The following is a 23,445-nucleotide window of genomic DNA, read 5'->3' as shown; positions in this document are numbered from 1 at the left end:
CATGGCCGCGAGCGCCCTGGAGGTCTTCGGGCTCCCGGAGGACGAGGTGCGCGCGGGGACTGGGGTGGGGACTGCGGGGCGCGGGCCTCCCCTAGCTCAGCTCAGTGTCAGCCCCCTGAGGTGGTTCCCCAGAGACGCATGAAGTGGGAGGGGGGGAATGCAGGGCGGGGAGGGTCTGGGGGTGCAACTTTAGGGGACCCCCCAGGGGGTGCTCTGAGCCTTACTGAACCTCAGGAAGTGGCTGGTGGTGGCCCAGTCCGCGGGGCCCTCGCGCATTCGGCCTCTTCCTGTCCACTTCCATGTGTGCAAGCTTAATGGGGTGCGGCGGTGGGTCCCCCCCAAGTTTGCATTCACAGGTTTGTCCCCCTAAGATTTCACGCCTGAATCTGGACCCGAAACCTCCACCTGAAGTGTCTTGTCTGAAGCGCTTGGATGTTGCTCAAGTTCTGCCCCTCAAGTTCCTTTTCCTTTTTCTGGGTCCCTCCATCCCAGGAAAGGGAAAGCAACCACAAGTGGGAAGTTGGGGGGGCTGTTCCTGCTGTTTCATTGCAGCTCTTGGTAGTTGTTGTTTTTTGTTTGTTTTGTTTTTACAAAAGCTTGAACTTTTGGACTTCTCAGAGCTGTTCACTTTGAAAAAGTCGTATCCTGGCTGACGTGCTGCTCGCTGATCTCAACTACTTCCTAGAGTTCCCTTTGAAAATTCAATCCTCTCCTGTGGTGTGAGAAGGTTCTTGTGTGTGTGTCTGTTAGATCTAGCAGGAGACTAGCGCTGCCCTTTTGGGAAGAAATCCTGTGTGAAGTTTTTTTTGTGGACTGGCTTAAAAGGGAGCTGGATGGGAGATGAACAGGCAGGCGTGGTGTAGGGTTGGAGAGGGCGCAGTGGGGTGAGATGCTCGCCTTGCACAAGGCTGGCTGCACCAGGTTCCATTCACTACATTTTACATCTGTACAGATATATACAGATATATACGTGTGTATACATATCTCTGTATATGTCCCCTAGCTTCACCTGGCATAAGTGCTCCTTGAATACCTCCAGGTGTGCCTCCGCAAATGAGTCTACAGGTTGTTAAGGCACTTATTTTGCTTGCTGCCACTCAAGGCTCAACACTCAAGAGTCCACCTATAGCAATAAGCCCTGAGCAGAACTGGGTGTGACCCAAAAACTAAAACCAAAATCAAAACCAAACCAACCTAAAACCCCAAAAAATCAAAGAGACAGAAAAAACTTAGTCTAATAGTATGTGATGGTTTGTTGGGGGTGGTTGAAAGGAGATAATATCTCTATAAAAAAACAAAGCATTCTTGAGATTAGGCTATTTTAGGACCAGTTTTCATTAGTAAATCGAATTTAAACCCGTCAACTAGGGTTAGGCTGCTAGTATTTTCTAGTGTTGCGGTGATGTGTCTTTTCAGTAACTTGTTGTCTACAAAACTTCCTTCCTTCCTTCCCTTCCTTCAGTTTACTTTTGGGGGCCATACCCGTGGATGCTCAGAGCATACTCCTGGTGGACTTTGGGGACAATCTGTGATGCGGGAGATCAAGCCTGGATTGACTGCATGTAAGGCAAGCACCCTAACTGCTGTACTGTGTCTCTGAAAGGGTGTGTGTTTATAAGCAATGGGCAGTTTGTTGATGCAGGGATATTGGTTATCTGAGTGTCAGTTGAGAATGGTTGTGTGATGCAATAAGAATTTAAATGCTTAGTTCTTATGATGAAAGGAAAGCAAAGTGTTGGGGACAAACGGTGACAGATTGGTGGTGTCTCAGAAACAAGCCAGTATATTACAGCTAAAAGATTGTATCCCAAGACTGGGAGTGCTTAGAAGACCTAGACTAGGTTGCATTTTTCTCACATTAAGACTCTCCCAGCACTGGCTGGGGCGGAGTTGCCATCCTTTCAAGGCTTAGTAGTTTCGCATCCTTGAGCTGACCCTATGACCTGACTGATAGAGAATTACCATTGGGGACCTGGCCCTCAGGAGCTCAGGTAGCTTTCTGTAATGAACAGATCTGAGGGATAGAATGATCTGTCCTGTCTGAGAATAACCTCTTCAGTCAGGCAATTAATTGCTTGCTGTCCCATGAAGATAAATCCAAGTTGGCCGCCAACTAGGCTGGCTTTGAACTTTCTTCCTCTCTTGTTGTTACTACTTCTTAGGGGTAGGTTTTGCTAGTCCAGGTTCCTCATCTCCCTTCTTCCCGCTGAGCCAGAAAATCATAGAGAAAATGTCACCAGATTGTATCTTGGGCCTGTATCTGTATTTGCAGTTAGCTCTTATGAGCTAAAATAAAATCAATGGGGGCCGGCGAGGTGACGCTAGAGGTAAGGTGTCTGCCTTGCAAGCGCTAGCCAAGGAAGGACCGTGGTTCGATCCCCCAGTGTCCCATATGGTCTCCTGAAGCCAGAGGTGATTTCTGAGCGCTTAGACAGAAGTAACCCCTGAGCATCAAATGGGTGTGGCCCAAAAAACCACCAAAAAAATAAAATAAAAAAAAATAAAATAAAACCAATGGCCATAGTGGTTGTTAGTGAGCATCTGTGGCAGAGGCCTGAGACTTGACTATTTTTATTTTATCTTTTGGACACTGGTAATATACTGGCTCTTGGACAAGGTGAGGAGAGGTCTGGTCCTAGATGAGGATGCTGAACTGTCTGCTTGTACTGAGAAGTTTTCTGAAGATGATGGTCAATCTGCTTTTTTGGGTCATGATCCAAATCTCTTCCTGCTTCCTGTGTTCCTTTTAGACTCATTGAAAAAGGTGCGAAAGATAGGGCATAGGAGACTTAGAGTCCACTTCTTCCTTTGTAACTGGGGTAGTCATTCAGCATGCCATTATTCGTGGTTCTGCCCTGTGGTGTGCTAACACTTTGGATATGGAGAGCAGAAAGTGCTTGACCATTCTGTGAGGTCTACTGAGAAGCAGTCTGGTATGGTTGCCATCACTAGACTGCCCTTTCTTTCTTGTCCCTAACATACATGAAAGGGACTTACATTCTTATTCCTGCCTGTGGGGTAGAGCAAGAGCATTGTCACAATGTCATTTGGTTGCTTTGGGAATAGGCAGCCCTCTGCTGTTGATTAAGGGTAAGGTCTTATTTATTTATTTTTTTCCCAGTAAAAAGAGATGATTTTGGTTTTACATTTGAAACAGAAAGAAGGAGAAAAGTGAAGAAACTGTTAGATAGGAGATAATTAGCAAACTTTAACTTACATATAATGAAAAGCCACAGTCACACTGTAGGAGTGTTTTCAGGTTTTGGATTATAGACCTGGGAGGTGGTTCTTACATCTGGAACATGTGCTTTGCATGAGGGAGCTCTGGGCTGCACCGCATGGTCCCCTGAACATCCTGCTTTGGTCCCGTTCTTCATTTTTTGTATTACACCCAGTGATGATCAGGGGTTAGTCCTTGCTTTGGGGACCATTTGGGACACCGGGATCTAACCCTGATCCATCCTGGATTAACCGTATGCATGGCAAACGTCCTACCGCTGTGCTATCACTCTGGCTCCATGGTCCCTGTTCTTAAAAACATTTTTGTATCTCAGTGGTTCTTTCTGTTGAGTGAGTTTTAACTTTTACACATATGATCTTGGGTCCATGTGCTGGAGTGTTCTATTAAAAACCTGATGAAGCAAGGAAGCCACATTATGTAATTTATACCAATTTTTTTCCTGGTAGTTCCTTAAAATTGACAGTTGAGGGTAAGTCCCACTCATCTTTGATGAGAGTGGGGTAGATACAGTGACATACATTCAGCATCGTCACCAATCTTAGGTTCCCATTCTTCCGATGGTACAGAGGCTAGAAAGAAAACGTGTTCCTCAAACCTACTTGTACTGAGCACGCTGGCTGTAAAATAGGTTGTGTCCGTATGAGTAGCACTTACTTGAGATGTGAAAGTAAAAATTAAATTTTTCTTTGGTTCGATCATTCAGTTGACAGTAGTCATGAGGAGAGTAATCATGTAGTTTTCTCTGAAATGTTCACTAATTTTGTGGGTATTGATGGGAAGTTGCAGGCGTAGTGGTGGCAGCTTCATGGAGTACAGGTTTCTGTGTACTGAAGTGGACAGACTTAGTCGTTTCCCAGTTACTTGCTTATGTGTCTATAACAGATTAGCAGCTGTTGGGTGGGCCAATTGTGGGTGCTTTTGTGTACTACCTACAGGCTTTCCTGATGACTTTGCAATCACTAATTAATTCCCTGTATTCACATCTTCTTAAAATTCCTTGAGTGATTTTATTGCCAGTTTGGGAGTATAAGTCCCACTTACAGAAATTGGGCTGTGTTTGGGACTTGCTTTGGTGCAGTTTGAATAAACTTACATAGTGCCAAAGATTTAATTTGGGTCATCTGCATGCAAGGCAAGCACCCTACCCACTTTACTCTCACTGTCCCCAAGCTAGTCTTTAAAATATTTTGTTTTATTTACTAAAGAACCATAGTTTACAAAGTTACTGATAGTTGAGGGTTTTTTTTGTTTTTGTTTTTGTTTTTTTTGTTTTGGGCCACACCCGGTAATGCTCAGGGGTTACTCCTGGCTATGTGCTCAGAAGTTGCTCCTGGCTTGGGGGACCATATGGGACACCGGGGGATCGAACCGTGGTTCGTCCAAGGCTAGTGCAGGCAAGGCAGGCACCTTACCTCTAGTGCCACCGCCCGGCCCCGATAGTTGAGTTTTAAGCATATATTTTAACACCAACACCATCACCAGTGTCAACTCCTATTAGCAGTGCTCCCATCCTTCATTCATCATCCACCAACTACCAACCCCACTCCCTCACTCCCTGCCTGCCTGCAACCCGGGTGGACACATATCAAAGTTTGGTGGTTGCAGCTTAGATCTCAAGTTTTTAGTGTTAATGAATGTGTGCTTTGGATTTATAGATGTATCGTTCTCTCGCATCTCCAGTATAATTGAAATCTCAACCCTTGTTCCTCCATTACTCCCCTTCCTCGTCTTCTTCTTTCCTGCCTTGATTTCTTTTCTTCTTTGTCCTCCCTAGATTCTGGAGTCAAGGGTGATCTAGGTATCCCTTTACTACATTTCTTCTTTGTCCTCCCTAGATTCTGGAGTCAAGGGTGATCTAGGTATCCCTTTACTACATTACATGTCCTTATTCTGTGATTCTACATACCACAAACAGATGAAATTATCCTGTGCTTGTCATTCTTCTATCTTACTTCACTCAACATGATCTCCCAGTTCCATTCAGGCTGCAGCAGATTGCATGATTTCATTGTTCTTTGCAGCTTAGTATTCCATTGTGTATAGGTATCACTTCTTCAAAATCTATTCATCTGTCATTGGACATTTAGATTGATTCTACATCTTAGCTATTGTACTAAGTGCAGGAGTGAATAATGCTATGCATACATTCTTTTGAATGAATGTTTTTAAGTGCTAAGGATAGATACCCAAAAGTGGAATTGCTGGGTCATAGAGCAGTTCAATTCTGTTTACTGAGAACTCTTCATACCATTTTCCACAGGGATTGAATGAGACAACATTCCCATCAGTTAGTAGATGAGAGTTTTTTTTTCACCACAGCCTTCCCAGCACAGATTGTTCCTACTATTTTTTTTTGTTTTGTTTTTTTGTTTGGGCCACACCCGGCAGTGCTCAGGGGTTACTCCTGGCTGTCTGCTCAGAAATAGCTCCTGGCAGGCACGGGGGACCATATGGGACACCGGGATTCGAACCAACCACCTTTGGTCCTGGATCAGCTGCTTGCAAGGCAAACGCCGCTGTGCTATCTCTCCGGGCCCGTTCCTACTATTTTTAATATGTGCCTTTCTTATGGATGTAAGAGAGGTGTCTCATTGTTGTCGGATTTGAATTTCCATAATGATAAGTGATGTGAACACTTTTTCACTTTAGAGTTTTGTTTTTTGTTTTTGTTTTGTTTTTGGGCTACATGCAGTGACACTCAGGGATTACTCCTGGCTCTGTGCTCAGAAATTGCTCCTGGCTTGGGGTACCATATGGGACGCCAAGGAATCCAACCAACCACGGTCCATCCTAGGTCAGCTGTGCACAAGGGAAATGCCCTACCGCTGCGCTACTGCTCCTGCCCCACATGTTAGAGTTTTGAAAGTTCTCAGCTATCCTAGTGAATGTTTCCCAATTGCTATGATGTTTTATTGTGTATCTTATGTAGCAAACTGTTTATCTGCAGAAATATTCATGTGATTTTGTTTAGAGAAGCTTATGAGAAGAAACTTGGATGTTCTAGACTTATTAATAGTGCTTGGTGTAATAATACAAAAAAGGTGGAGAATGTGGGTATCCCCTCTTCCAACTTCTTTTTTATCCCACCTGAATGATCAGAACCACCCACATCTGGAACGGGTGGGTAGATGAGTCTGCCTGGGGAACGAGAGGGGCTAAGAAAGGGAATTAGAGAAAAGAGAGAGGCTGCAAGGAAGCAGTAAGAGCAGCTGAAAGGGAGTCAGGCAGAGAGAGCTAGAGAAGAAGCAGAGAAGTGGCTGCTTGGAAAAGGCTTAGCATAGAAGCTATGTGAGGAAATGTACCTTACAAATAGGTTGTTGGAATAAAGCAAGCTGACTCCAAAGAAACTTTAACCGACTACCTGTGAAATTATTTCTCCGCCATTATCCTGCATCTTCAAACTCGATGGCCGAAGGGCCTAGACGCGCCACGCTGAGAAAGGCCTCTCCCCCAGACACTAGAACTTTAGACCATGCATATTAATTTAAAACAACACCTTTGAGATCCAAATCTTGTAGAGTTCTTCCTATATTTTCTTCAGTATACTTTATAGTTTTTGTTCAGATCTCTACGTCCACTTTGAATCACTTTGAATATGTGTAAGATGTGAGATGGAGATTAAGTTTTAATTTCTTACATGGAGCTATCTGATTTTCCCAACACAATTTGTCGATGAAGCTATCTTTACTCCATTTCATGTTCTTAGCTCCTTTATAAAAAAAAAACCCTGACTGTCCATATATATGGGTTTTTTAACTTGGGAATTCAATTCTAAACAATTGATCAGAGAAACTTTAGTTTTATTCCAATACCAGGCACTTTTGATCATTTTGTAATACAGTTCCAATATCTCATGAGATATCTCCATATTTCTTAATTTTCAGCACGACTTTGTGGTTTCTTGTGATTCCCTACTAACTTTATTGACATTTTTTTGGTTTATGAAGAATGTCATCTGAATTTAGATGGGGATTGAATTGAATTTCTATAATAGCTCAGATAGGGTGGTCAATTTAGCTATATTGATTCTTCCAGTCAGTGAGCATGGATTATTTTACCATTTTCGAAGGTCTTCTTATTTATTTATTTGTTTTGTTTTGTTTTTTGTTACACCCAGCAGTGCTCAGGGGTTACTCCTGGCTCTACGCTCAGAAATTGCTCCTGGTAGGCTTGGGGGACCATATGGGATAACGGGATTCAAACCATCACCCTTCTGCATGCAAGGCAAACGTCCTACCTCCACACTATCTCTCCGGCCCCTAAGGTCTTCTTCATAAGTAATCTTTCTTAAGTGATTTAAAGTTGTCACATATCTTTTGTTAAGTCTTGATGTCTTGATATTTTGGTATACTATTTTTGTTGTTGTTGTTTTCAAGGGGCAACCCTTGAGAGTGCTAAGGGGTTACCCCTGTCTCTGCACTCAGGGGTCATTCCTGGCGATTCCTGGAAGACCATATGGGATAGAACCCATATGCAAGGCAAACGTCCTACCTACAGTGCTATTGCTCGCACACTGGATACTAGTTTAAATGTAGACTCCTTTATCTGTTTCTTCTGATTACTATGATTATTTTTTGGTATATAAGAATGCAAGTGATTTTTTTTTGTATATTGACTTTGTAGCCAGCTACTTTGCTGTATTGGTTAATTGTTCTTAGGAGCTTTTTCTGTTTAAAAAATAAGTTTTTTAACTGAATCACCATGATATATAGTGACAAAGTTGTTTATGACTGAGTTTCAGTCATACAGTATACAATAGTGACCCTTCATTGGTGCACATTTTCTGTCACCAATGTGTCCCCCCCTCCCATATTTCCCCTGCTTGCCTTTCTTCTCTCTCTCTTCTATCTCTCTCTCTTTCTCTTCTTTCACCCATTCCTTTTAGACTTTCATTTGCAATATTGTTACTCAAGAAGTATCACATTATCTCCCTTCAACACCCATTCTTGTCTAGATCATTTCCAGCTGTCATTGTCACAGAGGTCTCTTCTCTGTCCTAACTGCATTCCCCTGCTCTTTGAGTCAAGCTTTTTAGAATGGACTAACTCTCCTGTACCTCATCTTTGGGTTTTATTACCATATTATCTTCTTTATTATATCCCATATATGAATGGAATCATTCTGTTTCTATTCCTCTCCCTCTGACTCATTTCATGCAGCCTAATACTCTCCATACCCATCCACATATATACAACTTTAATAAATAAGCAAATTATTCTAAAATTATCCTAAAAGCTGGGTAGCATTTCATTGTGTAGATATACCACTGTTTATTTATCAACTCATCTGTTCTTGAGCTTGCTTTGTTTTCACATTCTGGCTGTTGTGAATAGTGTTGTGATGAACATGTTATACAGATATTTTTTGTTTGTTTGTTTGTTTTTTGACTTTTGGGCCACACCTGGTGACACTCAGGGATGACTCCTGGCTGTGCACTCAGAAATCATTCCTGGCTCAGGGGACCATGTGGGACTCCAGGGATCGAACCCAGGTCTGTCCTGGGTCAGCAGCATGTAAGACAAATGCCCTACCACTGTGCTATCACTCCTGCCTCTTATGCAGATACTTTTCCTGCATTTTTTCAGAAGTGTTGTTGCTGTGTCATGGGAACTCAGTTTCTGTTTACAAAAAGGCTGGGCCGGTCAATATTCCTACCACAGTGAATGAAAATTCCTTTTTCCCCCGTCATCAGTGCCAGCACTTGTTGTTCTTATTCTTTTTGGTATGTGCCTGTCTTCATGGAATGAGATAATAACTCATTGTTGTTTAGACTTGTGTATCCCTGATGATTAATGGTGTGGAAAACTTTTTTCTTTCTTTGTTTATTTGTTTTTTGGGCCACATCCGGCGGCACTCGGGTTACTCTTGGCTTTGCACTCAGAAATCCCTCTTGACAGGCTCAGGGGACCAAATGGGATGCAGGGATTTGAACTGGGATTGTCCTGTGTTAGCTGCGTGCAACTCAAATGCCTTACCATTGTGCTATAGCTCCGGCCACTAGTTTGTGTTTTTGTGTTTCTAGGGTATATCCCTAGGAGTGGTATTGCTGGATCATAAGAAAGTTTACTTTCCAGATTTTTGAGAAATATTGTTTTCCAGAAGGGCTGGACTAGCTGGCATTCCCATAGTAGTGAATTAGGGTTATTTTTTCTCGCATCTGTGCATGTAACACTAGTTGTTTTTGTCCTTTGTGATGTGTACCAGTCTCTGTGGTTTGTGATGGTACCTCATTGTTGTTTTGATTTGCATCCTCCTGATGATTAGTGATGTGGAATATTTTTTATGTCTTTTAGCCATCTGTATTTCTTTGAAGAAATGTCTGTTCATTTCTTCTCCCTATTTTTGGATGGGGTTAAATATTTTTTCCTTGTTAAGTTCTTCCAGTAACTTATATATCTTAGACATTAAGCCTTTATCAGATGAGTAAATAGTTTATTAAATAGTTTATCCCATTATGTGGATAGCCTTTGTATTCTAGTCAATGTTTCCGTTGAAGTGCAGAAGCTTCTCTTTTTTAATGTAGTCCCATTTGTTTATTTCTTCTTCCATTTGCTTGGACAGTGGTGTTTCCTCCAAGGATCTCTTTAGATATTTATGGAACTTTGTTATTCCATATGAATTTCAGAAGTTTTTGACCTATTTCATTGAAATATAGCATGGGTATCCTTAGAAGGATTGCATTGAATCTGTACAATGCTTTGGAGAGTATTGCCATTTTAATTATATTAATCCTCCCAATCTATGAGCAGGGGATGTGTTTTCATTTCCTTAAGTTTTCTTTTATTTCTTTTTAAAATAAATTAAATACTAATAAATAAATAAATAAACTAAATACTTTATTTAAACATAGTGGTTACAAAGTTGTTGATGATTGTGTTTCTGTCACACAATGTACACCCCTTCACCAATTCCCATTTCCCACAACCGATGTTCCCAGTTTTCCTCCCACATTCCTCCATGCCTGCCATTGGGGCAGACATTTTACTTTTCTCTCTCTTTCTTTTTTCTTTTTAGACATTGTGGTTTGCACTACTGTTAATGAAGGAACCCCGTGCATATCATTTTATCTCCTTTCAGCACCCAGTCATTGCTTGTCCAGAGTGTAAGTTCCAACTCTCATTGTTGTTGTCATAAGTGCCATCTTCTCTACCCTAACTGCAATGAATTATTTATGGCAAGCTTCCTATCAATACCTGGTCCTCCTGACTGTCATCTGTTTTTTTTTATTTCTTGAAGTATTGTTTTGTCATTTTCTTTGTTTAGGTCTTTTGCCTCTTTAGTTGATTTTAAAGTACTTGATTTTTCAGAGGCAAAATTGTGAATGAGATTGCTTGTTAATATCTGTTTTAATTACATGTATCTAGAAAAGCCATGGATTTTTGTGTATTGATTTTGTAGCCTGCCACTTTACTATAAAAATGTATTATTTGTAGAAGCTTTTGGGGCCGGAGAGATAGCATGGAAGTAAGGCGTTTGCCTTTCATGTAAAATGTCATTGGTTCGAATCCCAGCATCCCATATTGTCCCCCAAGCCTGCCAGGAGTGATTTCTGAGCATGGAGCCAGAAGTAACCCCTGAGTGCTGCCGGGTGTGACACCCCCCCAAAAAAAAAGCTTTTGTTTAGAATCTTTATGATTTTTTAAATATAGTATCATAGCATCCACAAACTGTGAGAGTTTGATTTCTTCCTTTTCTTGTGGATGCCCTTGATATCTTTTTCTTGCCAATTCCTATGGCAAGTACTTCAGAACTATATGGAATAGAAGTGGTGAGAATGGGCAACCTTGCATTGTGCCAGATCTTTTAAGCAGGGGTCTCAAACTCGCGGCCCGCAGGCCATAAACGGCCCTCCATACAACATTCTGTGGCCCTGCCCTAGAGGAATCTTTTTTTGTTTTGTTTTGTTTTAGTTGTTTGAGTCACACCCCCCAAAGTTCAAGGCTTACTATTGACTTTGCATTTAAGGATCAGCCCGACTTTGCCTCCTGTGGCCCCCAAGTAAATTGAGTTTGAGACCCCTGTTAGAGGAAAAGCTTTTAGTGTTTCCCCATTTGAGAATAATTTGCCATGGGCTTGTGGTAAATGGCTTTGACTGGATTGAAGAAAATTCCTTCAGTTCCTATCTCATTGAATGTTTTTATCATGAATAGGTGCTGGACTTTGTCAAATGTTTTCTATGCATCTATTGATACGGTCATATGATTTTTAAGCGAGTGTCTGGCTGGGAGAAGTATTTTTGGTGAGGCATTCATTTTGTTGACTTTTTTTCACTATACCCCACCACTGCCTTCAGGTCTTGAGTGTTGCTTGTGATAAATCTGCTGTAAATTGTAAGGATGCTCCTTATATAATTTACTTTTTTGAGCTTTCTGCTTTTAGTATTCTATCTCTATGGTTTTCACCATTGTGACTAAGATGTGCCTTGGGATATTTTTCTGTGGGTCTCTTTTAGCTTGTATTCTTTGGACATCCAGGACGGGTGTGTACATGCTCTTTACCTTTGGTAACACCTCAGCAATCATGTCTTTGACTGTTGCTTCTTTCTAGCTCTCTGAGACCCTAATGATTGTAATGTTGTTTCTGTTGAATTTATCCCAAAGTTGTCTGTTCATTTCTTTTGAAGTGTTTTTTGTTTGTTTGTTTGTTTGTTTGTTTTTCCATCTTCTGCGCTTGCTTGGAGGTTTTCTGCAGTTTATCTTCAAGCTCACTTAGTAACTATTACTCAGCCAGTAAGGCCTTCCAATGAATTTGCTTACCAAATTTTTCACTTGTGACATTTCTTTATCATTTCTGCTCTCATGTATTCTGTGTTATTGGCGGTACATTCCATTGTTTCTTTGAGCTTGTTGAATAAGTATTTCCACCTGAACTCTATTTCTGAGAGGTTATATCAGAATAGTGCTGATTGGATTTGCACAATTGCCATCTTCACCAGGTATGGTGAGGTTTTGCCCTGCTTTACCTTGCTTCCTTTTGTAGTATCAAAGTGCTTCTTTCCCACTGCTGGTCAGGTATCAGGGAGTTTATGTGGGTGAGAGATTATCTTGCATCTGCATAAGTGGCTGCCTGCTCCTTTGTGTATAAGTAGAATTCCTCTTTCAGCCAGCAGCTGCAGAGCTATGCTGGCTCCCTACTTGCTTGGGACCCATGGCCTGGACATGGCCTCACCTGGGTGCTTAGGCAGAGTTCCTTCTCTTAGTAAGCCAGCAGCTAATATGGGCTATTTTGTGGAGTGCTTAGTGTCTCCTATGTATATTATCATGTCACATGCAATAGTGGTAATTTTACATCTTTTCCAGTTTAGATCCTTTTGATTTTTTCTTGCCTGATTGCGATAGCGAGAAATAAAAGTGGGAACAGTGAACATCCTTGCCTTATCTCAGAGGAAATGGTTTCAGTTTTTCATCATTAAGAATGATACTTATGGGACTAGAGAGATAGCATGGAGGTAAAGGGTTTGCCTTGCATGCAGGACAGTGGTTCGAATCCCGGTATCCCATCCTATATGGTCCCCAGAGCCTACCAGGAGCGATTTCTGAGTGTAGAGCCAGGAGTGACCCCTGGGCGCTTCCAGGTGTGACCCCCCCAAAAATGATATTTACTTCCCCCCAATCCAGGAGCAATTTCTGAGCACATAGCCAGGAGTAACCCCTGAATGTCAACGGTGTGCTCCCCTCAAAAAAAATGATACTGTGAGTTGTTAGAGATGAACATTATCTTGAGAAAAGTTTCACCCATCTCTATTTTGATTAGGTTTTTTAATTTATCATGAATAAATGTTGGATTTTTGTTTTTGTTCTTGGCCCACACCCAGCAGTGCTCAGAAATCACTCCTTCCTGGCAAGCTTGGAGACCATATGGGATGCTGAGGATTGAGCCTGGGTCACCCTACCCTCTGTGCTATCACTCCTGTTCCTGGATGTTGGATCTTAATGTGTATTTTGTTAACTGATTTGTGTATGTTGAACAATCCTTGCATCCTTGGGATAAAGCCCATTTGATTGAGGTTTATGTTTTTTTGATATGCTTTTGTATTCAGTACTAAGATTTTGTTAAGGATTTTTGGATTGATGTCTCTCAGGTAGATTAGATTGAAATTTTCTTTTCTGAAAATGTGTGTTTGTTTTGGTTATTAGTGTAAGCTTCATAGAAGGTGTTTTGAAGAATTCCTATGTCTTCAGTGTTTGGTAAGAGCTTTAGGAACAAAGACAGTAAATGTTCTCTGAAGGTTTTATAGATCCCATCAGGGAACCCATACAGATGAGGACTGTCATTCTTGGGGAGACTCTTTTACTTTGTTTTGGGACCACATCCAGCAATGATCAGGGTTACTCCTGGCTCTGCACTCAGAAATTAATCCTGGCTGTGCTCAGTGGAGCGTATGAGATGCTGAGGATTGAACCCTATCTGCTGTACCTTATTTCTGGTCCCCTTATTCTTGGGGAGATTGTTGTTTACTTTTTGATTTTCTTACTTATGATTAGCCTATTCAAGCTTTCTAATTCCTACTCATTCAGCAATTTTAAATAATTTCTAAATGAACTATTTTAGACTATTAGAATGGTTTGAAGTACAATACAGGAACTCTACCCCTCAAGTAGACTTTCCAACTGATGACTCATGTTCATGTTTTACCACAATTGCTCCATAATTCTTTATTTCTTGCTATCACCACTAGTCTTTTCCTGGATCATCTGAGGGCAAGCTGTAATTTCCCTTTGCCTCCAAATACTATAGTATTTTCTTACAAGAACACTATACAACAGCCATAATGTCTTTGAAGCTAGGAAGTCATCATTCAGTACTACCATCCCATTCACATACTGAACACCTGTTTTTAAAAAGTTCATAACCTATCTCTGTAATTTCTTTTTTTGTTTTTTTTTTGTTTTTTTTTTTTGGGGGGTCACACCCAGTAGCGCTCAGGGGTTACTCCTGGCTCTATGCTCAGAAATCGCTATTGGCAGGCTCAGGGAATGCCAGGATTCGAACCACCGACCTTCTGCATGAAAGGCAAATGCCTTACCTCCATGCTATCTCTCCAGCCCCATATCTCTGTAATCTAATTTAATATTTTAGTATCCTTTGTGGCACACAGACCATTTTAACAGAGATATTATGGCTTTTATTAGCCCCATTATATATATGTATGTATATACATATATATTGGCTTTTATATATATACATTTATGTTTTTTGGTCACTCATTTCTCAGTTATGTGGGCATCTGTGCCTTCAACTTCTGTACCTCATTTCTAGCTCTCTGTATCCTTAGGTGTCCATGGGAGTGCTAATGTTGAATCTCTTTGCAACATTCTATGTCTCCATGCCAGTAACCGTGCTTTGGATGCATTTCTATAGTCACGTCTATCTTCATACTGCCTAGTGCTGCTGAACCTGTTTGCCAGGCACCCCAGTGAAATTACCTGTTTCCCCCCCACCAACCTCTGCCTCATGAGCTTACTATGAACACCTGTGTACCAGGATCTGAAGAGGAGACAAGAGACTAGAGGTTGTTGGATTGGAGAGATAGTAGAGCAGATAGAGGAGTTGGCTTGCATGCTGTGACCAGGGTTGTATCCCTGGCATCCCTTATGGTCTTCTGAGTAGAGTCAGGAGTGATCCCTGAGTGCAGAGCTAAGAATTAGCTCTGTGCATTAATTGGTGTGGCTCCATATCACCCAGTGCCACCCAAAAGGAGTCTAATTTATTTATACAATTAACCTATTAATCCATTCATCACATGGAAATAGAATCTTGGAACCTAAAGGTTTGTTGTGAATTAATCACTCTGGAAGAACAGAAATAAGAAAAATGGAATTTGACTCAAGTGGTTTTATGGTGCTTACTTAGCTGTCTGGCATGGTTACTTAATGTCTGTCAGAGCAGGAGTTCCCTGTGCCAGGTGTATTTGCTGCTACAGTCTTCTAAAGTAACTGATTTGAATTGCTAAGAATTCTGTGTCATCAATGTAACTGACCTCTGCTTCTTGTAGCTTTTGGCTACTTGCTGATCCTGTCAGAGTTTAAATGAATGAGAAAGGGGTCTAGAAATAAATACCTGGAAAAACACAGTACAAACAAATGAATAGAGGGTTATATAAGACTTTCCTAAACGTCTGGAGGAGTTAATAGACCTGTAGTACAACATCATTATCTCAGTCTGAACCAGTTGCCTGTCTCCTGCCCATAAGAGATGTATTGGGGCACTGAAGAGAAGAACTTGAACAAACAAGGCTGTCAGACTCTATTAAGGTGCTTTATGGAAAAATGTGTTTTTTTGGAGATAAAGAATCCACCTAAATATAATCCTAGTCACCATTGATTACTGGTATATACTTGCTGTACACTAGTCTCTGTGTTTTCATACTTAAGCGGTCATATCACAGTATTTGCTGAACACTTACTATGTGTAAGGTATGATAGGAGGTTAAAATTATGTGCAGCACATTTCCTGAATTTGTATCTCAAAGTGAGAGAGGGACAGTAACCATTGTCTTACATGACTGTTTTTAAATGCTACAGAGAAATGGGAGTAATAAAGTATGTGAACAAAAAAATATGGAGTAATCTCATATGGTAAGAAAGATGGGGAGAGAGTTGAGGGAGTCACCTTTCACTGGAATAAAGGGTACTATGAGTGAGCCAGATTTGAATTTCTTTGATTTCTTTCTCTTGTCTGATTACTATTGCTAGGACTATGTTGAATAAGAGTGGAAACAGTGGACATCCTTGCCTAGTGCCTGGCCTCAGTTGTTTTTTTTTTTGTTTGTTTGTTTTTTTTGTTTTTTTTTTTCCCTTAAGAATAATGTTGGCTGTGGGATTTTTATAGATGACTGTTACTATTTGTGAAAGATTCCTTTCACACCTGCTGAGCATTTTCATCATGAAAGGTGTTGGATTTTGTCAGATGCTTTCTCTGCATCAATTGATATGATCGTGTGGTTTTTAATCTTCCTTTTACAGATGTGGTGTGGTAATGATAAATTCTTACTCAATGTAATTGATGGGGAAAGGGTTTTGAGCTGCATACAGTAAGTGCTCACTGTGGCCTACTCCAAGCTTGGTGCTCAGGAGTTGTGATACTTTTTGGGGAATCAAACTTGGATTGAACCCGAGCCTCCCAAGCTAACCAGACTTTTCATGAGCCAACCTTTTGAGCATTGGAATAAATTTTTTGTTTGTTTGTTTGTTTTGGGGGGTCGCACCCCGCAGCGCTCAGGGGTTACTCCTGGCTCTATGCTCAGAAATCACTCCTGCTAGACTTGGGGGACCATATGGGATGCCGGGGATTTGAGCCACCATCCTTCTGCATACAAGGCAAACACACTACCTCTTTGCTATCTCTCCGGCCCCAGCATTGGAATAATTTTAAGCTAATTTTTTTCTTTGTAGATAATCAAGTCTTCTACAAATAATATTTTAATTTTCTCATATATCTTTAAAAATGTTATTTTGGACCACACCTGGCTTTATGCTTAGGTATCACTGTTGGTGGGCCTTGAGACCATGTCAAGTGTGGGGGCGTCAAACTTGGTTGGCTACATACAAGGCAAAACCGTACCTGATGTACATGTTCTGGCTCTGGCCCCTCTCATATATCTTTTAGTGGAATTGATTTTTGTTTGATTTTGTTTGAAAGCCACACCTGGTTATGTTCAGGGATTTCTCTTGGCTCTATAATCAGAAATTATTCCTGGTAGACTTGGGTAACCATATGGGATGCCAGAGATTGATCCCAGGTCAGCCACATGCAAGGCAAATGTACTCACTGTGCTATAGCTTTTGCCCTTGGAATTTTTGAAAATAGATTTCTGCATTTGTTTCCAGGAATGTTTTGATTTCCTCTTTGATTTCATCTCTTACCCTCTAGTTGTTCAGTAGTAAGACTATCTTTATAAATTACTTTATGAGATATACAAATATATTTTAAAGTTTATGTCTTAGAGAGAAAATATATGAAAATAAAAGGTAATTTTTTTTTTATTTTAGGAGAATTCTCGAATTGTACGGGTGAAAATTATAGCTGGCATAGGACTTGCCAAGAAGGATATCTTGGGTTCTAGGTAAGTGAATTTAATTGAGCTATCCTTTAAAGATTTTTACTTATATTTTTCCCCTTGAACTTTGACTGGATGGCAAATGAAATGTTATTAACAAGTTGTACAACATAGAATAACATTTACAATTAATTATAGTTCCAATTAAGTTTGTGAGATTAGACAATGACACACCTCAGAGTCATAATTAAAAGTATTCATGAGGAGTAACAGAGCAGAAAACTGCAGTGGGGGTTAGTGTTTGAAATAAAAAAATATTTTTTTTTGCTTTTGTTCTGTAGTTACAACCAGCAGTGCTTAGGGATTATTCAGTACTCAGGAATCACTCCTGGTGGGTAGGAGTAACCAAATGGGATACTGATGATTAAATCTATAGACTAGATACAAGGCAAGCACCATATTGGCTGTTCCCATGAATTGTTTTTGTTGTTGTTTTTTTGTTTTGGGACTACACACAGCAGTGCTTAGTAGTTTCTCTTGGCTCTGCACTCAGAAATTACCCCTGACATGCTTGGAAGACCATAGGGGATGCTGGAGATCGAACCCTGGTCGTCTGCATACAAGGCAAACTTCTTACCTGCTGTGCTGTTACTGTTCCAGTTTTTGATTTCATGAATTAGTCTGAGGCTAGATAGAAACCTGAGGAAATTTTAATTATTATCTGGGAAACGAGGAAAGCCTAGCAATAGTGGGAAGGTGGTGAGGGAACGTACTAGTGAGATGATTCCTAAAACTGACACCTCTTCCTGCTCTGCAGAACATAGACACAGAGCAGATTTGTATCAATTCAGCTAACAGCAAAAGTGGTCAGTCAACATGTCATTTCTATTGCTGCTCAAGAAAAGAGTTTGTGGGCTTCGTCAAAACAAAATAATAAGATACATTAACCAATCTAGTAAGCAAAATCCTCATCATTGAGAAATTCAAGTTTCCAATATAACTGGTCATTTAGGAGGCTAGGAAAGTGTGGAAATGGGGCAGAATCATAGGGTGATGGTGATCTTGAAACTTGTGGAGGGATCGGTATAGTATCTCTGCAGTAAAAGAGTGGCTTTGATTATGAAAGTAAGTAAAAAAAAAAAAGAAAGTAAGTAAAAAAATTGTGTAATAAAAATTAAAATTAATAAAGATACTTAATAAGATAAGTAAATGCGGTTATTTCCTCAAAATTAAATTTAAAGTATTATCCTGGAAAGAATAGGAAACTAGTTTCCATTACTTAACACTTATAATGTCTAGAATATAGTAAAAAATTATATGATCTACTAAGGATATGAAAATGGAACAAAGTCTCAACAAAGAAGATCTGCTCACTATAAATCAAAAACTTTCCCTGGAGATCTAGGAATCAAATAAAAACCATAAAGGGAGGGTGTTCTTTTATGATTGAATCCCAACTACAATCATGTTTGTGCTTAAATACAGTCATGGTGCTTAAATAAAGATATTATTAAAAAAAAAAAGCCACCACACCCATGTTCTTCTCTAACCACAATGTGATACAGATCACATGATAGTTAAAGCAAGCAGAAGTTGTAAGGAAAAAAAAGAAAATTCCTGAACTAAAAATACTCAATATCTGAGATGTAAATGCTTGAATAAATAAATGTAAATGTAAAATAAAGTAAATGTAAAAAGAAAAAATAAATTGAACTTAAAGATAGTGTAATAGAAATTATTTTCTAATTGGATGGTGAGACAAAAATTGAAAAATAAAAAAAGAGCACCTTGGGGAATTGTTAGAGTATATTAAGTTGTCTAACAGGCATGTAATTAGAGTTCCTTTGTTAAGTTGAAAACATGAGGTAATGGAGTAGCAAAAAGGTAATTTCCCTATGAATAGACTGGTGTCACTTCTGAGTTCCTCTTTGTCTACTACTAGAACTGGTAGGTGTCATAATTGCAAGATCCCTTTAAGACATTCAGGTCACAAGAGAAAACACTCTGCTCAAGTATCTGCTGAGGGCAGCTTCTACTTTTCCTATGGTACTCATGCCTACATACCACTTGCCACTTCATGTGGCTCACTCCTGCTACTACCTGTTTCCCACCAACCTTTGGCAGGGGTTTTGACCACTACCCACTCTTATTTTTATTCCCATCTGCTTTACAGCTTCTACTACAGGCCCATTGTAGCCACTTGGACATCTCATACTCTTTATTTTAAAGAGCTCATCCTTCATTGATGGGGAGAGAAATCTTTTCAGCTTTAAGCACTCTTTTGAGGAAAGAGTGGACTGTACCCAAAAATGACTAAGTAGGATAAAATCTTGGAGAACCAAAATAAAGACTTTCCCCAACTTCCTCCTTCCTTTAAACCTTTCCTTTGAAAAAAGGAAGAAAAGATCTTGGGGGAAAAGACCAATGGAACACAAACTTAAAAATTGTCTGATGAAGACATTGAGGTGAACACTGATTGGTGGGGGTGTGATGTTGGAATGATGTATTCATGAAACTACCAATAACAGTATTGTAAATAACAGTAACAACAAAATTGGAAGTTTAAAATAAAATTTTGAAACAATTTGCTAAAACTATATAAAACATTTCTGAGGGAAATAGAAACTCTAAATCAGTGAATAAATGTGCCATGTTGGTAGATTAGAATATTTCATATGTTAACATGATACTTCTCTTTGGTTTGATTATATTTATTAAAATCCTAGTGAGAATCTCAGGAGCTAGTTTTTTTTTTTTTTTTTTTTTTTGGTTTTTTGGGTCACACCCGGCAGCACTCAGGGGTTACTCCTGGCTCTATGCACAGAAATCGCTCTTGGCAGGCTCAGGGGATTAGATAGGATGCCGGGATTTGAAAAACTGACCTTCTGCATGCAAGGCAAATGCCTTACCTCCATGCTATCTCTCTGGCCACCCCAGGAGCTGTTTTTAAGCTATTGATAAACTAATTGCAGAATTTTTATTGAGTATTTTACTCAATACTTATTGAGTATTGAGTACATTGAATAGCCTAAACAATTCAAAAAGAACAAAATTAGAACTTATGTTAACTAATTTTAGTATTTTTATGAAACTTGTAACTTAGACAGTGACATTGGGATAACTAGATTAAATTATTCAATGTAATAAAAATATAGAAATACACACAATCAATTGCTTTCTACAAAAATGTTAAAGTAAGATAGTCTTTTCAGTATATAGTAATGGAATAATTGGTTATCTAGATGGAACAAAAGCTATATTCGCATAAAAAAGAAAGGTGCGAAAATGACAAAACTGTTAGAAAAATACAGTGGAGAAAAGTTTGGTTGTTAGGTTACACAAAAGTTTGAATGGCACTCAGAAGTATGAATTATAACAGAAAAACATGTAGAAAGGCCAGAGCATGTAGGGCATTTGCTTTGCATGTGGCCAACCTAAGTTCAATTCCCTATACCCCATGAAGTACCCTGAGACCTGCCAGAGGAGATTTCTGAGAACAGAAACAGAAGTAAGCCCTGTGCACTGCCAGGTATGGTTAAAAAAATAAAAGAATGATGGGGGGCAGAGCGATAGGACAGCGGTAGGGCATTTGCCTGACCCAGGATGGACCTGGGTTCAATGCCCAGCATCCCAGATGGTCCCCAAGCCAGGAGCGATTTTTGAGCACATAGCCAGGAGTAACCCCTGAGCGTCACCAGGTGTGCCCCCCTAAAACAAACAAACAGAACGAAAAGTATATTGAAATATATTTTATCAAATGAGTTCTTTGATTTTTTTTTTTTTTTGGTTTTTCGGGCCACACTCGTTTGATGCTCAGGGGTTACTCCTGTCTAAGCACTCAGAAATTACCCCTGGCGTGGGGGGACCATATTGGACGCCAGGGGACTGAACTGCGGTCGTGATCTTTCCTTGGCTAGCGCTTGCAAGGCAGACACCTTACCTCTAGCGCCACCTCACTGGCCCCAAATGAGTTCTTTGAAACACAGTTAACAAAGAGGAATGCAAGTCAGATTAGGAGACAATATTTTAAAAATATATGACAAAGTTCTTTAATCCACAGCTCAATAATAATAGCATGGTTTTAAAAGAAGGTTCGTTAGGGATCGAGAGATAGTACAGCAGGTAGGGTCTTGCCTTGCATATAACCTATATTCCATCCCTGGAACACCTGTATGATGCGATGGCCAAGAGTAAATCCCTGAGTGCAGAGCTCTGTTGGGTGTGAAAAAAAGAGAGATAGAGAGATAGTACAGTGTGCAGTGTACTTACTTTGCCCACAGCTGACCCAGTTCAATTTCCAGCACTCTACATGGTCCCTGACTCTACCAGGAGAATATCTGAGTGTAGAGAGAGTAGTCTGAACACCACTGGGTGTGGCTTAAAAAAGTTCAGTTAAAAACTTGAACAGACATTGTCTGCTCTCCAGATGGAAGTTTCTAGCTTGGTGGTCAGATCAAGCTTGGTATACATATTTTATATCTTCATTTCAGAGAACGTGTTATTTTGTTAAAGTTAGCCATGCATAAGATTGTAAAGGGAAATGTTGAGAGAATCAAAGGATCTGGTCATTTCAGAATATTATCATCTGGCAGATAGAAACTCATCATGCCCAATATAAAGAGGTTTGACAAAATAAGGGCCTAGGAAGTATCGATAGTTTTAGTAAAATTGGTGTCTTAAAGAGACAGTTTTCAAAAAGAATGTGTGTGAAGGGAAGATATGGAAGAGATTGTAAGGCTTTAAAAGTGGAAATTGAAAAAAAGAAAAAAAGGTGGTGAATGATAGTGGATAAGAACGTGGTGCTTCCATGTCTTCACCTGGCAGCTCCATAGACTCACTGTTCTTGGAAAAGATGTAAACTAAGCCATGGAAAATTATTCTGCTTTGTAGTCCTAAACATCACAAGATTTTTCTCTTTCCTAACTTTTTGTAGAGGGTTACATGGCACATAATTTGAACTGAAAGGACTTTGCTTTTATTTTAAAAGCATTTATATATCTATGAGATAACTTGGACCATTATGAAGTATTACAAAACTAATCTTGAATATCCTTGTGTTGGTCATCTTGATTCTAAGGGAAAAAAGATTACAATGAAAAGCAAAGAACTCATCAGAAATCATTAAATTATGATTAAAAGGCTTTATTTCTGATTCTTGTTTATTTTACTAACATGGTATAGATTTTAAACAAGACACACAAATTATTATAGGTGTTTACTCTGCCAAAGGAACTCTTACTTTAAGTATTGGAAATTGCTGTAGAAACTGTTAAGAATAATTCTGTGATTTTTTTTTTTAGTTTGAGTAGTCTGAGTTTAAGATAAGGAACAATTAAATTTATTCAATTTATTTTATTTTAACAGTGATCCTTATGTGAGAGTGACATTGTATGATCCAATGAATGGAGTTTTGACAGGTGTGCAAACGAAAACCATTAAAAAGGTTAGATTTAGCAATATTTAAAAACATTTATATGCTTTGTTTTTTTATTATAAAGTGTACCAACTTTAAACTATATTTATTATCTTTCAGACTTTGAATCCAAAATGGAATGAAGAAATATTATTCAGAGTAAGCATGTATTTTACCACATTAAAAACAAAAAAAAATTTATGTTAGAATTTTCAATATTCCTGTATGATCATTTAAAATATTGTGAGAGAATTCGCTTATATTTATTTATTTTGTCTTTGGGTCATTTTGGGTCATACTCACCTATGCTTAAGGCTTACTCCTGGCTCTGTGCTTGAATATTGCAAAATGAAAACAAAATTTTTAACTTAAATATAGATATCTCCATGAAAATAAAGTCTGGAGCCCTTTATCTTATCTGAAAGAGGCAGTTTTTCCATATGCCTATCAGTCTTATCACATGCTAGATCATATTTTACCAGCCACAGCAAAAATACATACCAGAAATCTCTCCTTCTTTGCAGGTTTATTCCCACATGCACATGTTATCTTAAAAAGTCATATGATGGGGCCCGGAGAGATAGCACAGTGGCGTTTGCCTTGCAAGCAGCCGATCCAGGACCAAAGGTGGTTGGTTCAAATCCCGGTGTCCCATATGGTCCCCCGTGCCTACCAGGAGCTATTTCTGAGCAGACAGCCAGGAGTAACCCCTGAGCACCACCGGGTGTGGCCCAAAAGCCAAAAAAAAAAAAAAAAAAAAAAGTCATATGATGTTAGTTCCTCTAGCTATTG

At 39.6% G+C, this 23,445-nt stretch overlaps 1 long non-coding RNA gene across 1 annotated transcript; it reads left to right on the top strand.

Annotated features, from left to right (window-relative positions):
* Nucleotides 1–22,804, top strand: LOC126009342 (uncharacterized). The gene is made up of 3 exons (XR_007495897.1): nucleotides 1–46; nucleotides 17,233–17,306; nucleotides 22,774–22,804. It is a non-coding gene; the product is annotated as an uncharacterized LOC126009342 (long non-coding RNA).
* The last annotated feature ends 641 nt before the right edge of the window (nucleotides 22,805–23,445 follow it).

This window comes from Suncus etruscus, chromosome 5, assembly GCF_024139225.1.
Source record: "Suncus etruscus isolate mSunEtr1 chromosome 5, mSunEtr1.pri.cur, whole genome shotgun sequence".
Taxonomy (NCBI): domain Eukaryota; kingdom Metazoa; phylum Chordata; class Mammalia; order Eulipotyphla; family Soricidae; genus Suncus; species Suncus etruscus.
Note: the sequence above shows the minus strand (reverse complement) of the source record. Positions and strands in the feature narration are given on the sequence as shown.